Source organism: Cyanistes caeruleus, chromosome 5 (assembly GCF_971803275.1).
Source record: "Cyanistes caeruleus chromosome 5, bCyaCae1.hap1.1, whole genome shotgun sequence".
Taxonomy (NCBI): Eukaryota; Metazoa; Chordata; class Aves; order Passeriformes; family Paridae; genus Cyanistes; species Cyanistes caeruleus.
This window is the reverse complement of record NC_141705.1, coordinates 47,102,146-47,118,172: the sequence shown is the minus strand read 5'-3', so window position 1 is coordinate 47,118,172 and position 16,027 is coordinate 47,102,146. Positions and strand designations below refer to the sequence as shown.

General features: G+C 39.8%; 2 protein-coding genes across 19 annotated transcripts in view; one reads left to right on the top strand and one right to left on the bottom strand.

The window, feature by feature from the left end:
- Nucleotides 1-1,004, bottom strand: part of PAPSS1 (3'-phosphoadenosine 5'-phosphosulfate synthase 1) — a 57,394-nt gene extending 56,390 nt beyond the window's left edge. The window contains exon 1 of one of the 4 annotated variants that reach the window (XM_086887994.1): nucleotides 848-1,004. The gene's annotated coding sequence lies outside the window, so the exon portion shown is untranslated. Of the gene's footprint in view, nucleotides 1-126; nucleotides 563-847 lie in introns of those variants that run through there. The other 3 variants (XM_086887991.1, XM_086887992.1, XM_086887993.1) reach the window with 3 other exon arrangements.
- The window catches only part of SGMS2 (sphingomyelin synthase 2), a 49,473-nt gene continuing 33,699 nt past the window's right edge, over nucleotides 254-16,027 (top strand). The window contains exons 1-5 of one of the 15 annotated variants that reach the window (XM_086888003.1): nucleotides 365-436; nucleotides 2,768-2,886; nucleotides 3,481-3,536; nucleotides 4,435-4,494; nucleotides 5,090-5,121. The gene's annotated coding sequence lies outside the window, so the exon portion shown is untranslated. Of the gene's footprint in view, nucleotides 957-2,767; nucleotides 2,887-2,920; nucleotides 3,006-3,480; nucleotides 3,537-4,181; nucleotides 4,344-4,434; nucleotides 4,495-5,089; nucleotides 5,122-14,863; nucleotides 14,965-16,027 lie in introns of those variants that run through there. The other 14 variants (XM_086887998.1, XM_086888004.1, XM_086888005.1 and 11 more) reach the window with 14 other exon arrangements.

The following is a 16,027-nucleotide window of genomic DNA, read 5'->3' as shown; positions in this document are numbered from 1 at the left end:
GTAATTTATGTACCCATTACATCTTTCCACAGCTGCACAAGTCTGAAGGTTTTGTTTGCCCCAAAGCTTAGGTTTTTTTGCCAAGAAGTGCAGATAGTCCAATAAAAAGTAATTTATAAACCTTGCCTTGTGCATTGCGTAAACAACAGGGCAAAGTCGAGACCTAAAAGCAGTTCTCAAATACACCCCTTTTTTAACAGAAGCAATTTTCAGGTAATTCCTGGCAAAATTTTCACCCTCGGCCTTGGGCTCTGAATTTTGGTGCCCTTATTTGCCGGGGTGCTCGCCGCTGGCTGCGGTGCTGGCAGCTGGCACAGTTGCGCTGCCAGTTGCGCTGGATTCATTCCCTTCCAACAGCCATGCCCTCACAGGAGTGACTTCCCCTCGGACGGCCTTTCCTCCGTCTTCCCAGTCCAGATACGCAGAACTCCTTTGGGTCGGTGCCTGGCTCGGCCAGCGGCTCAGAGGGGACAGCTCTGGCCGAACTCGGGGCTCGGCGGCCTCCCCTCGCTGTGCTGCCCGCCCGATCCCACCGCCCCCGGCCCCCTTTGGGCGGCCCCGCGGCGGCTGCTGCGGCAGGGCCGGGCAGAGGAACCGGGGCTCTGCCGGGGCCGCAGCCTGTGTCCTGCCCTGCCCTGGCACTGCCGGGGTCGCAGCCTGTGCCCTGCCCTGCCCGGGGCTCCGCCGGGGCCGCAGCCTGTGCCCTGCCCTGCCCGGAGCTCCGCCGGGGCCTCGGCCTGTGCCCGGCCCTGCCGGGGGAGGCCTGCGCCGCTGAACGAGAGTGAGTGGCAATGCCAGCGCCTCAGGAATGAGAAGCTTCCCCCTCCCCTCTAATCGCTAGTTAAACCTTCCAACTCAAAGCTGCGTTACTCGTTCTCCCCTCAAAAGATCGGCTAGTTTATCCACAACTCCTCTCCTGCAACTTGTGCTTTTCCGCAAAACTATTTCACTGCAAGGTCATGGCTTGTAAACTCTTCGGGTGGTCTCCTCAGGCAGCCAAATGCGCAGGCCGCACGTTTATTTTAAGGAGAAATGGGAAAATCATTTGATTACAAAGGATGCTCAAGCTGGCCTCTTTAATTTTGATTCCTTCCCACTTGAAGCTATAAATACAGCTGAAGATTACAAAGGGTTGTAAAGTAAATACCAAAAGACAACATTTACAATTTTACACACAGCTACACCCTAAACCCATAATATAAGGAAATCTGTCCAAAACTTTGAAGTGCTGTTATAGTTTGTTATATGACAAAACACTGTGATTTCTATGTATTTATTTAGCCACCTGCCACTCCCTCACCAAGTTTTCAAATCCATTTGTCTGCTATATAGCTAAACAGTATTAAGGGGAATTGTATTTTCAAGTTATTTGGATTACAAAAACACTAACCAAAAGCAAATTCATACTAACGAGTATTTTTGACTTGTACTTGCATGAAAAAATTAAAATACGCTTTTAATCTAATTTTTTTTTTTTTTTGGTGAGGAGAGAGAAAGCTTTGGTGTGATACATCTATTTTCTCCCTTTCTCCTCACACAGAATGTTATTCCTATGACTCTAGAAAAAAAAAAAAAAAGTAATTTAGACCACAGGTCCCATTGAATAAACAAATCAAAACACAAACAAGACAGACTAGTAGTACTTCGGCTCATTTGGGAGCACATTGAAGGCAGCAGTTGATACAGATGATCGAATTTAACCAAATGATACAATAAAGCAAAACTGAAGGAAGATTCCTTTCCTTTCTTTTCTTTCCTTTCCTTTCTTTTCTTTCCTTTCCTTTCTTTCCTTTCTTTCCTTTCCTTTCCTTTTCCTTTTTCTTTTCTTTTCTTTTCTTTCCTTTCCTTTCCTTTCCTTTCCTTTCCTTTCCTTTCCTTTCCTTTCCTTTCCTTTCCTTTCCTTTCCTTTCCTTTCCTTTCCTTTCCTTTCCTTTCCTTTCCTTTCCTTTCCTTTCCTTTCCTTTCCTTTCCTTTCCTTTCCTTTCCTTTCCTTTCCTTTCCTTTCCTTTCCTTTCCTTTCCTTTCCTTTCCTTTCCTTTCCTTTCCTTTCCTTTCCTTTCCTTTCCTTTCCTTTCCTTTCCTTTCCTTTCCTTTCCTTTCCTTTCCTTTCCTTTCCTTTCCTTTCCTTTCCTTTCCTTTCCTTTCCTTTCCTTTCCTTTCCTTTCCTTTCCTTTCCTTTCCTTTCCTTTCCTTCCCTTCCCTTCCCTTCCCTTCCCTTCCCTTCCCTTCCCTTCCCTTCCCTTCCCTTCCCTTCCCTTCCCTTCCCTTCCCTTCCCTTCCCTTCCCTTCCCTTCCCTTCCCTTCCCTTCCCTTCCCTTCCCTTCCCTTCCCTTCCCTTCCCTTCCCTTCCCTTCCCTTCCCTTCCCTTCCCTTCCCTTCCCTTCCCTTCCCTTCCCTTCCCTTCCCTTCCCTTCCCTTCCCTTCCCTTCCCTTCCCTTCCCTTCCCTTCCCTTCCCTTCCCTTCCCTTCCCTTCCCTTCCCTTCCCTTCCCTTCCCTTCCCTTCCCTTCCCTTCCCTTCCCTTCCCTTCCCTTCCCTTCCCTTCCCTTCCCTTCCCTTCCCTTCCCTTCCCTTCCCTTCCCTTCCCTTCCCTTCCCTTCCCTTCCCTTCCCTTCCCTTTCCCAGACTGTACCATATAATGTCTTCCAAAACCAGATCCTACTATTGCAGCTGATAGGATTATATTTGCAGACCAGTTTTCTGTTGTTGCTGTGTTAGGAAATTGTCAGGTTGCCTACTTTGGTGTTTTAATCTGTTTTTTTCCACAGTGTATCTCATTTGCAGTTCTCTGTGATGTTCCCAACCTAAGCAGAGTTGCACTCTTGGTTAACATCCTACATTGTGACTTCACTTTAGCACATTATCAGCATATTTACCTCAATATGAGGTAAATCTTAGAGCTCTTCCAGTGTACATTGGTCTACTGAAGTTTATGGAAACACCTTAATGAATCTGAATTATCTCAGCAAGGTGCTGGCTGAAGGATGCCTGTTTCTCATACAAATTGTAAAGTTTTCCAGCAGGAGACATCTTGATATTTACTGTGTGACACAGCTTTTCTTCTTTGCTACATTTAGAAGAAAACTTCTGTTTATTATGGAAAGCTTGAGTAGAATCCACTGAAGTCATGTGTAGCTTGGCTGCTAAGGATTTGAGGAAAGCTAAAAGGAAACGTTTGGCTTAAACACTGGATTGCAGTGGTGTGTTCTTGGAACAAGAACAAAAATATTTTGCTATTAAATGAAAATATTTTAATTACAGAAGAAACCACACTGAGTTTTTGGTGCCTGTTTGAAGGCTTGTGTCTACAGAAATGCACTTACAGTAAAATTCAAATGTTTCCATCAGAAGGTTACTATGGATTTAAAGGAATTCTTAGTGCAAATAATTCTACTGTATTATATGAATTCTTCCTAATATTAGTAGAAGCTGTGTTGTTGCATTTCAAGCAGTTCTGAGAATTACTTTCTTTTCTCTGCAGGTTAACTTTGTACTATGAATCTAAAAATTACTAAAATCTTAGTGCAATGTGCATAGGTATGTGGCACCATTGATAGACATGTCCTGCAGACATCCCCGTATGTCATGGGATTTTTTAGAAAGGAGGTATTTATAGGCAAGGTAACCTGAATTTTAGTGTTTCTGCAATGGAAAGTTGCAGCTCATGAAAAGCACACAAATTGTCTCTTCTTCAGTTTTAGAAAAGAAGGGAGCAATACTAAATCAGTTTAAACCACTAAACTAACTGCAATTACTCAAACAATTTACTGAGATTATTCAGGAGCCTAAGTGTGGGTGCTTGTGAATGTGCCCTAAGATGTACCTTACCTATCAGGAGTTCTCAGCTCTCAGTTGCCAAGGAAGAGAGTAGAATTTTCCAATAGTATGTCCCTCTCTATACCATGAATATATTAAACTCAACACTGAATTAATGGAATTGTGGCATGCTACTAATACTGCATATCAGATCACCATCTAAAATCATTGAGAATATTTGAGTTTTAATAAATGTAGCTATAAAGATGAAACAAAGATGGCCCTCTATGGAGCTCAAAGAAAGACTTCAGGAACAATACTGTCCTTATGTCTTTCAGTGTTCCTTATTAGATGCCTGAAGAAGGTATTTTTGGAATGTAATACTCCTCCAAATACTGATCCTGCCTAAAAACTTCTCCGCTTGGTAATTGGTGCAGCCAAAACATTATTTATGTGCACACTGAACCACTTTAAAAACAGCCAAGAGAAATGTTTTGTGTTGAAAAACACCACTGACAGCAATCCAGATACTAAGAGCCCCCTCTCAATAACAAAAATTAAGTGGGTGCTACGGACTGTGAGGAAAATGTAGGACTGAATTCAAAATGAGAGACTGTTTGCTACTAATTTCATTGCCAGATTATTTTAATTTGAAGCTGTTCCTCATTGCCTCTTTCAGGACAAAGAAAATAAACTACTTTTGACATGTTCTTCAGAAAACCCAGATCTGTCTGATAGGGTAAGTTTCATCTCATTTAACTTTGTTTGGGAATATATCAGAACTAAGCTAGTTGCCTGCTCTTCTGCTATAGTTATAAGAAAGAGAAATTATTTATCTGAGCTGCTTTTGAATGGCATGTGTTAATTTCAGTTTTTTTACATTGGGTAGAAAAAGCCTTACAGTAAATAACAACATTTTCGGAAGCCAGACCAGACAAGATAAATTTCACATTCTGCAATTTGGCTGCATCTCCTTCATATGAAGAATAATAATTTTGGAACACAGCTTTAATCCTTCAAGAGTTAGCTGCATGAATGTCTGTATATATATATATATATATTTAAAAATAAATAACAAATATTTAATACCTATATATTTAGGAGTTTATAGTGAAGAATATGTAGAACCAAGCAATCCAAGGGAAGTTTGCAATAGGGCATTCAAGTCAAATAATAAACCATAATAATTTGAACAAGGTTGATCTATTTTTATCTTTATAATTGTGATCTACCTAAAGGCAAGTTATATAGGAGTTTATGAAGTAACTGAAAAATAGGGGGCTTTGTATTGTAATAATTAACATAAATTTTATTAGTCTCTTTCCTCCTTGCAGGTCTTTCCAGACATGCTTCACTAAAATGGAGGGTGAGTAAAAACAGCTGGGTTTCGTACATAGTAGTGAATGAAAATCAAGCACTCTATGTCCAGTATGTAATCCATTCACCAGTTGAACGGTGCAGCTTTAATTATAGTAACAATTAATTATAGTAACAATTCATAATTATATGAATTGTATGTTAAAGCAGTAGTGAGGGTTGTGTTATTGTTCCACAATACATAACAGGAAAGTAAAGAAAAAACAACAAACCACCAACAAAATGGAACAGTACAGGCTATGCTTGCAATGTCTAAAAACTAAAAGACTCTCCACAGCACAAATTGAAATCCTGAGAAGTTAATGGTGTTAAGACATCTTGAGAAACACTATTAAATTCAGCTGGTTTTACAGCTTTATCACATAATCCCTTTACCATTGTCACAGAGTAGTAGTGTTTTATAAGTAAGATTATGTGATACATTTAACTTAATTCTAATCCAATGTTTTACATGCTGTAGTGAACAGAAAAATTTGCATATTGGTAACTAAGGCCACAAACTTTGTAGAGATATGGAGAGATATCTGCAGTTTTAAAGAAAAACTCAAACTAGATTAAAATGAACTAGCTCAGCTACTGGAAACAGCGTAGCCATGGCAGCAAGCAGTTCATGTCAGCTGTAAAAGCTGCCTATAAAGGTAGGTAAATATTTGGACAACTTGTTGGCACAGTCTTCTTGTGCTACAACAGCTACACTACTTTGGCTATTTTATGTGCCACTCAGGATGACCTCAGCATACGGAGACGGCATCATTATACCTGCTGGCAGTTCAATGCCTTGCTCAATAGGCTTGGAAGCACTCATGAAAAGAACAACAAATTTAAAACTCGACCAGTTCTTTATGAGTATCTGTGTAGCAATCTCTTCATCAAGAGAGACTAACAGATGTTTTTTCCTAGTCCTGAGCTGTCAGTGCCTTTTTCCTCTCCAGTACTCAAGTATCTGCCATTATAAAGTGATAACAATTACCAGGGTATTCAAATAATATTACCAGTTCTTGTATCTGTTTCCTATAAACAATTAATTTTACATATTCATTTCATTGTTCAGATGAACCCTTCACAAACTTTTTTTTGTTTCTGCACTGTTAAACCGGGGAGCCCCAGAATGTTGGCTTTGGCCAGTACTGTTTCAGAGTGCCCATTGAAAGCTTGATTCCATTTCTTTCAAAAATTTCAAACCTGAATCATTTCATTGAGTTGCATTACAGTACAGCCCCTGTTCAGGGGAATATACAGGTGGTAAGATACCTTCCAATGTGTTGAAGGGTGTGAATCTCAAGGCTCTAGGACTAGTCATTTATTATCCACATGGTTTTGTTTCCTGCCCTGAGAGGACATAACTTCTGAGACAAACGGATAGACCATTAAGGTAACTTCTGAGCCCTGTCATCTAAACTTATTTTGCACCACTGCTTTTATATTCAGTGGCTGAGGGTAATTTTTACATGGTGACTGAGATATTACTAGCAACTAAATGATTGTTAGAAGTCACTATAGTTAAGCCAGCTGACCTGGCTCAATTAACTCACAGTTCTACTGCCCTTAAAATGGATTTCACTAAAGGTATTTTTCTAGAATCTAATTTGGTTTAGACATGAATAATTTAAAGAGCTCTTTTACAAGACACCACAAAAGATCAATACAGATATAAACATACCCACTGCTGCATATGCCAGCTACTGCAAAATGCCATAGTGTTCCTTTTGCAGAAAAAATTCCAAACATTTGCACCAATTCAATACAGATTATTTTCTTTAAATCATACAAGTTATCCATTAATTAAATAGTTAACATTGAATTTTTTCTTTTCTTTTTCTTCTAATTATAATGTTAGATAGAAGAAGAAAAGAAAAAGTTGCTTTTCAATGCTCTGCTTAGGAAAAAAATAATGGTGTCCTTTTTTCAGGGTTTATTTCTATTTTAAATCTCTGTAAATATTTACTATTAAATAGTTAATACCTGTATTTTCATAGTGAGGGTAGCAAGACGCTTGATACATACTTTGTCATATTTATGCTTTCATGTACTTATGCACAAGAGAAAATTGAACATGAGGAAATGTGGTTATTTAGATGGCCTACACTTACTTGGCTCAAATGGCTTATTTGGTTACAAACAGGCAGCAAAATGCATAGGAAAGCCTTTGTCTGTAAATATCCAAGTTCTACAAAGTACGTTGATTAGTCTTTGTACTTTATGATTAGACTTCAAAAATTAATGTTGGTAGAAAGAATTATAGATGGCTCTGTCTAGAATTATTTGGATCTGAAGTTCTACATATGAGATAGAAGTTTTGTAACTTAAGCAACTCGCCGAAGCAGAATACAGTGATGCCCTGGTATTTAACCAGAAAATTTAATTGACATTAATATCTAACTGGAATCTAACTAATTGATCTTAAAAAATGGGCAGAAACCAGTGTAAATGGTTAGGTGCCATTAACAGCAACGTCTTAAGACTGATTACATTTACCACACACATTCATTCGTTTTTTACTGTGAAACCTCACAATCTGTTTCTAGAACATGTATATGCAGTTTACCACCCATCACTACAAACTAATATCATAGGAATGATTTGCCTTGTTCCAGAAATAGCATGTAGATATATTTTTAAATGTTTAAAAGTTCAGAGAAAATAAATATTTGACTAGTCCAGCTTTGACAATGGGTTGGATTGCATGACCTCCAGAGATGCCTTTTAACCTCTGCTACAATTTAAAGATAACTCTGTGGCCTAAATTACGTTATGGCTCAATCACACAGAAAGATGGAAACACCTTAGGCCAGAAAATTTATAAGAGAAAATGAATACTCCATACAAATTTATGTTTTTGTTACCATGTGTACTATTTTAAAATCTGTTTTCCAGACTAACTTGTTTAAAATATATTCTCTAATATGTCTATAGCTGAGCTGCTCTGTATTAATTCTAAAAAAAGCATTTCTCATGGAAAGCTTGACCCAGAGTTAATTTTAGAGGTGCTAGCAAATGCTGCTGTTATAAAGCCTTTCTTCCTGTTTATGGTAAGAATGATCTCCTCTTTTTCTCGTACTTATTATCTTGCCAAAACCAGAGGTCATTAGCAAGGTGAATCACTGTTTTTTCAGTGCTGCTGTCAATGTAATTTTTAGAAATATCCACAACTGCTGTACAATACAAGATTTTAGATAGAAAGAAGCATTATTTTAATCCATGGGGTTTTTTTTTCCATTACTGTTATTGATGTTTGTACTTGGTGTAAGGGATGTCAAGGTGTTTTTTAAATTTTTATATATTTATTTATAAACCATACAGAGATATTGTTGAAACACAGAGGTCCCTACAGTTTCCCTTATACAGTTAATTTCTGTAAACTGAGAAAGGGTTTCTAAAAGCTGTAATGATTTGAACTCATGCACAAGTGTCCATCCATTAGGGCTTAGGATACTATTGTCCCATGTCTTAGCTGAACTAACATTAGCACTACTTACAATACAAGTAATATACTTGCATATTATAAAAACTCTTTAGTATATACTTATTAATAGCCTGGGAAGTCAAAAAATATATAAACTTTATTCTCCTAGTCAGAAATACAAACACAGGCATACAGCCAGTTTTCCAGATCTTCACTTCTAGGTAAACATCTCAAAAGTATTTTAAAAAATGGACAGATCAATGGGAAGAAAAAATAGGGGGCAGGTCCTCCCCCAAAAATATGTATAAACTTATTTGAGAGTTTCAAAATACAGTCACAACTCATCAAAATCTTTGATAGAGGAGGCTGGTCACAGGTCCCTGGTAACTGGGCTGTCAAAAACCAGTGAAAATACACAAAAGCTATTAATTAGAAGCAACTTGTCAGACATTGCAAAGCAGACCTAGAAATAGAATTCCAGTCTTACATTTAAAAATCCTAAGACAAATACTAGATTTCCAGTGTTGCCTATCTTCTCTGAAGTTTGGGATTTTATTTTTTTGGCAGGCTAAAAAAGTTTAGCATTTAGCACTGTGGGCTTGTGTGGCCTTCTTTCCTTCCAAAATATTCTTGGAATAATATTATAATATAGTCATGTTAAAAGGATTACTCCAGCACTTGGTGATTCTGAAGTTTCTTCTCATACTTTAAATACCAGAGGCATGATCTGTCTCACACCTGTGCTAGCACACACACAGACACTCACCCTATCCCAGTATGTTTTCATTCTGAGCTTATTTCACGTTTCCAAGATTTATTTATTCTAGATGCACTAGATTTCCCACTGATGAAAAACAGTGTGTTTGCTTGTGGTATATAGATGAATGAGCTGAAGTCAAGAAAACCTCATCCTCTTTCTGATATGCAGCTGAATGTTGGAGAAGTCAATGCTGTACAATCCCATTTTTGTCTAGTTACTGGGAAAATCACACATACTTAATTTTACCTGAAGAGACCATAGGTACTGCAGGTTTTCCAGAGGGACTAGAAAAGTCCTTGACTGGAGTTATTTCTATGAGATGATCAACATAGCTGCTTTTGTTTCAGGCAAGCATGTTAAAAAGCTTCATCTTTTCATTAATTATATTTGGTCATTAACTTACTAGGGATGTTATTATCAGGGCAGTAGCTGCCACCATTTTCTCATTGTTATTTGATCAGAAAGAAGTACTACTCCCCAGTCAGAGTACAATACATGCTTTACTTTTCTTCGTACTCTGAAAGGAAGCTAAGGATCCTCATATTTCTGGTTCCAGTATAGTTCCTTCTTCAAAGCCTATTACACTGTGGATTTTTAATGCTTTGATACCTTTTATGCATATCCTGAACTGGCACAACAATGCTAAATCAGCTTGGTGCATAATTAATCAGTATCAATTATATTCATACTAGATACAAGATTCCCATCAACATCAGATTGCTGAATATAGTTCCATTTCCATCTTTACTTTCTATTGCCTTTCCTACTGTGTGCAAACTTGGAGACATCTATATTTACAACTCCTTGTGATTTATTTATAAGAGCAGAACAAGAATCTAGACTCTTAACAATGAAGACATCACAGAGGTCTGCCTGTGTATGAACACCTAAAGTCAAGACTGTGCTATTGTGTCTTCCATTGAGACATTTCATTGAAAACTATCAGCCTCCTCATCTGTTCTGAGATCTGCCCCTCTTCTCAAACTAAACACTTGAGAAGATGCTTCATCCTTTTTCTTATCAGATAGGAAGAACCCTTCTCCCTGTATTATAACTCACTCTTTCTGCACCTTCCTCCAAATCAACTTAAAAACATGAATCAAAGGAAAAGACACTTTAGAACATGCTTTTATGACAGTAAATGTACATTTGGCAGGACATAACAATACCTGGATCCCTTGGCTTCATGCCATCAGAAGCCATCTAATCATATCTGTGTGATGATACGTAGAAACTGGCAGAAAAGCTTGTGCTTTTCAGTCTAAAAAAATCATCCATTAAACAACATTTTCTCAACTGTGGCCTTTGCGCTAAATCTCTTGGCCACCACTTTAATAAATGACACCAGGGCATTTTGCTTCCAAGTAAGAATAAGCACCAAATTACTTCTGAATACATTTCAAATACAGTGGAACAAAAGTATACATATGTCTTTTTACTAAACTGATTTATCTTTTTGGTCCAGTGAAAAAGAAGACATGTTAAAGCCCTGCTAATACACAGCATGTCAAAGAAGCATGTCATATTTGAAATTCAGAATTGATATATGAGTCAGTTCTGTCTTTTGCTTCTTTACCTTTGAGGTTCATGACTCATTCACTTACTTGAAGTAAAGTTCACTTAAATGATGTCTGTCAGAATGTCTTTAGCCATTATTTCACAGTCAGACTTTATTCTACAGTCATGCACAAAATATTAGCAAAATTTCTTTTGAGACTATTTTGTCCACCTTCTGGTATTTTTCCTCAAACTTTTTTAAAGCCTTAGAGAAATAGGCATAGGATTGTATTAAGGTCTTACATAATTGAGGAGCATCACATCTTCTGCACAAGAAAAATGCACCAAAAGCAGCAATCTTTTGGTTTTAAGTGCATAACTTCATTAAAATTTACTTGTTGGTTGCTTGTCTTTTTACTTAAAAGGAGAAAATGCATATCCTCTTATGCTAGGCAGAAAGGAAACAAAAGGAAATGGCCTCAGGCTGCACCAGAGGAGGTTTAGCTTAGATATTAGAAAAAAAAATAAAAATTAATGGAAAGTGTTTTAAAGCATTGGAAAAGACTTCCCAGGAAAATGGTGGAGGCATCATCCCTGGAAGTGTTCCAAAAATGTGTGGATGTGGTGCTTGAGGACATGGTTTAATGGTCAACATGGTGGTGGTGCTAGGTGGACGGTTGGACTTGATGATCTTAGAGGTCCTTTCCAAATGTAATGATTCTGTCCTTCTCCTTTGGAAGGTAAGTAGATAAGGAGCTAAGACAGAAGGATGCTTTGCTCCTTTCTGTCCTTTTCCCAGTTTTTACTGATATTGCCTCTGTGCCTCTCTTGAAGCTTCTTGCATTGCCTGCTGTCAGAGCCAGGACAGAAGATTAGACAGGAGTTTACCATATTATGTTAGAGCTCTCCATGTGTTTCATACTGAATTTACATTCAGATGATAACAGCAGTCACTTTTTTTTTAAAGTAGGCCACCTGTCCCTCATGCAATTGTGTCAGCTGCTTAGATTTAAAAATAATTTTTGCTAAAAAAGAAGTCCTCATATTAATAGAATCTTCAAATGTAAGATAATGATACAAAAATTATATTGCTCCTAAGCTTCAATGGGGAGGGGCAGATCTTAGCAGTTTTGTATTGCTCATTCATGTTCCAGTCTTACTTCCTTTTCCCTCTACTTTTTTTCTCCTTTTCCAGCTGAATCAGACAAAAAATTTCCATCATAGAAAAATCACACACGAAGAGACAGAGATAATCTATTGATCTGTTCAGCTACTGTTCAGTTTATATTAAAATTTATGGGTTTCTGTTTTGCATTACTGGGGAAAAGCCCTAAAAACTTTTTGTTGAAGAGGATGTCTAGTAGTCAGAGGCTTAGCCCAACTCTTCAGAATATGGGCCTGCTGCAAAAAAAAAAGTCCCAAGGATGAGGAATTAGAAGTTACATGGGAAAGATGGGATCAGAGTAGTTAGAGAGGAAAGCTATTCAGGAGCATGAAGAGAAGATACAGTAGATAAGACTGAGTAGCAAAAAAAATGGGATAATTCACCTGTCAGTTGACTCTGTGAGAGTTGTTACAGCGCAGCAGTCTTGTCTTATTTTTCATGCATTTATTATCATATCCAGAAATCCTTGTGATGTTACAGAAAAGCTTTAATAAGCCTTTTTAGCTGCCTAGCATCATTCTTCTGATCTTCTAGTTGTTTCCAAAAGTGTTACTTCTTTTCTGAAGTAGACTGAGAATATTTCCCATACTTCTGCTTGATGCAGCTTCATAGAATCATAGAATGGTTTGACTTGGAAGGAGATCTTGAAGATCCCTGTGGACAGGGACACTTTCAATTAGACCAGGTTGCTCAGAGTCCCATCCAACCTGGTCTTGAACACCTCCAGGGATGGGGCATCCACATCTTCCCTGGGAAACCTGTTCCAGTGCTTCACCACCCTCACAGGACAGATTTCTTTTCCTAATATCTAAATTAAACATACTCTGTTTCAATTTAAACCCATGCACCCTTGTCCTTTCACTACATGCACTTGTAAATAATCTTGCCTCATCTTTTCTGTAAGTTTCCTTCAGGTACTGGAAGGCAACAATTAGGTCATTGTCACTCTGAAAACTCAGTTTTTCGATCTTGTTGACATAGTTTCTAAAAACTTTCCCAGGACAGTGACTGTAAACATAGAGATGTATACATTCTTTCTGATACACGTCTTTTGATGGACATCTCTCACGGCCAGTGTGGTTGGGAAGGTGTTAACCTGACTATCCAATCCCTGGCTCTGGTCAGAAGCTTATAAATACTGCGGGAAAAAATAAAGTGCACTCCTTCTTCCACCACACCTCGAGCTGCATCCGTGACTCATTTTGTGTCCAATAGCAACAGGTCATCTCTAAGCCTTCTCATTTCCAGACTGAAGAATCCCAGTTCTCTCAGCCTTTCCTTGCTGGAGAGGTGTTCCATTCCTCTGATAACTTAGTGGCCTTATCAGGACTCACTCCAAACACTCCATGTCCTTCCTGTGCTGGGGACCCCAGAGCTGGTGCAGCCCTGCAGGTGGGGTCTCACCAGAGCAGAGCAGAGGGGCAGAATCCCCTCCCTGGCCCTGCTGCCCACGCTGCTCTGGATGCAGCCCAGGACAGGTTTGGCTCTCTGGGCTGGGAGTGCCCATGGCTGGATTGTGTCCATCCTGCACCCACCAGCACCCCCAGGTCCTTCTCAGCAGGGCTGCTCTTGGTCTGTCCATCCCCAGCCTGTGCTGGTACCAGGGGTTGTCCCAACCCAGCACATGGTCTTGTTAAATCTCATGAGATTCCCACAGGCCCACTTCTGGATCCTGTCTAGGTCCCTCTGGTTGGTATCCTGTCCTTCAGGCGTGTCAGCAGCATCACTCAGTGTCATCCACTTTCCTAGAATCACCTTGCATGCATATAGAGATGATAAATTAGAATTTATTTTCACATTTCCTCCCTACAGCCTCTGTCAAGGAAGTACCTCCACTCTTCCTATTTCTGCCAAAGCCTTGCTTCATACAAGAAAAGCATTTATTGAAATGCCACAGTAGTGTATAGAAACCTCTCTGAAGCTGGAGACAGTAATTTTAGAGGCACGTATTTTAGACAGAAAATCAATTTTTTGCTTCAGTTTTTAAAGAAACTGAACCAAGATCTCTTATTTCACAGCTTCTAAGGCATGCCTGATTTAATACAGTTTGAATACTTAAAGAATTACCAAAATCAAACAAGAAAACACCCCTGTCTTTCCCCTGCTCTGTCCCATTCCTAGCTATGTTAGGAAAAAAATTCTTCCCTGTGAGGGTGGTAAAACACTGAACAAGTTGCCCAGGGAAGCTGTGGATGCCCCATCCCTGGGTGGGGCTTTGAGCAACTTGGTCTAGTGGAAGGTGTCCCTGGCCACAGCAAGGCTGTTGGACCTTGATCTTCAAGGTCCCTTCCAACCCCAAACCATTCTATGATTTTATGATTCTATGATCCCACAATATATCCAAAATAAAAAAATAGGATAACTTTGAGGTACAGATTTTCTGCTTATGAAAGTGAAATAGTGAGGGAAAGTAAAAAGTTTCTTTTAACTTACTGCTTTGTTAAAAAAAATCTGTAGTCTAAATCAGTTTGGGTTTTTTTCCCCACACGCTCTTTAGCAGGGAGTATAATTCCACAAAGCTTTTTTTTTTTTTCTCTGAAACTATCCAGGGACGTTCTCAATAACACATAAGCCCTTGAAAAAATAGTTTTAAAAGCTAAATATCTCTGCCTAGCTGGTGGTTATGAAAACAGCTAATATAGCAATTTTTGAGGAATGTAAACTGTGTAAAGCACCAAGGTTAGGCAAGCGAGAGACAGTAATCACGGATTTGTAAGTCTCGGGGAGGCGAAAGAGAGTGGCTGGAGGAAGAAGCATCTGCTGTCTCCCGAGCCGCCTCCAAGCTGGACCCCGCTGGGAGCGGAGCTGGAGGCGGCGGCGGGCGCTGAGTGCCGAGCCCAGGCGGGCACCTGCGGGGCGGGCGGGCTCCCGCTGCCATTGGCCTGGCGCCGCTTCCCGCCTCCTTTGAAAGCTCGGGAAGGGCGGGCGGCAGCCGTGCCTCGGCAGTGGGGCAGCGGGGCCGGGCCAGGCGGGCACGGGAGCGCTGGGCCGGCGCAGGAGGCCGCAGGTAACCCCGGGCGGCCGGCCGGCGGGGAGCGCTTCCCCCGGCTTTTCCCTCGTGGGGACCGGGCCGGGCTCCGCTGGGCTGAGCGGGCGTCGGGGGGCTTTCTTTGCTCGCGGGCTCTTCGTGCAAGCTGGTAGCGCTAAAGCGATGTCTGTGTGCTTAGTATGGCAGCGCTTGGCTTGGCAAGCACTGTGCTTTATAGTAAGCAGTAGTCTTCCTTTTTTATTTGGTTTTGGTTTTAATTATTTTTGAGCGGTTGCCCTGTTAAGGTAGGCTTTAAGCAGCTGAACTTGTGCCTGATCCAGCTGTGGCAATTCATAAACTTGTTTCTTAAGGCCCCAGCCTCTCCAGTAGTAGGGCAGGACTGTGTACTTTGGAACTGGTGCTTATAAAGGAGTGATGGAAAAACTTGTCTTATGATTTCTATAGTGGCTTATCTTTTCATCCACTTCTTCGGTTGCCAAAAAGTAGTGACATTCATGGTGAGCTTACAAAGTAAGCTTTCTCCTTGTTCTAAAGCCCTTAATGATGAAAAATAACTAGTAAATGGATCAAAAATGATAATTTGGAGGCCTAGAATTCATGTCATTGCTGAAATGCATCTAATTCAAAAACTGTGGAACTTATTTTTGTTAGACGGTGTTTAAGGATTGATGAAGAATCTCTTCATGGTATAATCTACTTACATTGGGCTTTAGTGTTATACTCTTTCATAATTTGGTGTGAATAATAAATCATTCTGGAGTTACTCCATCTGTTTTAAGGTAGAAGTATCAACTAGCACCTTCACAGATACAATGGGGCTGCCATGAGAACCAGGGTACAGAACAGAATGTTGGACCTGAATAGGAGGAGTTTACAGGATTATCCTGATTTATATGCTACCTGAAGAAAAGGCAAGGAAGGATTATAAGTGACTATAATTATATTGAAGTGTGTCATACACTCACATAAAATATGTATGTTTTCATCTGCTCTTAACACAGCTGCAATAAAGGCTACAAATGTACGTGAGCTCCTTAGAACATGTATGCTCATACCATTAATTAGTTCTGGAACTACTTAG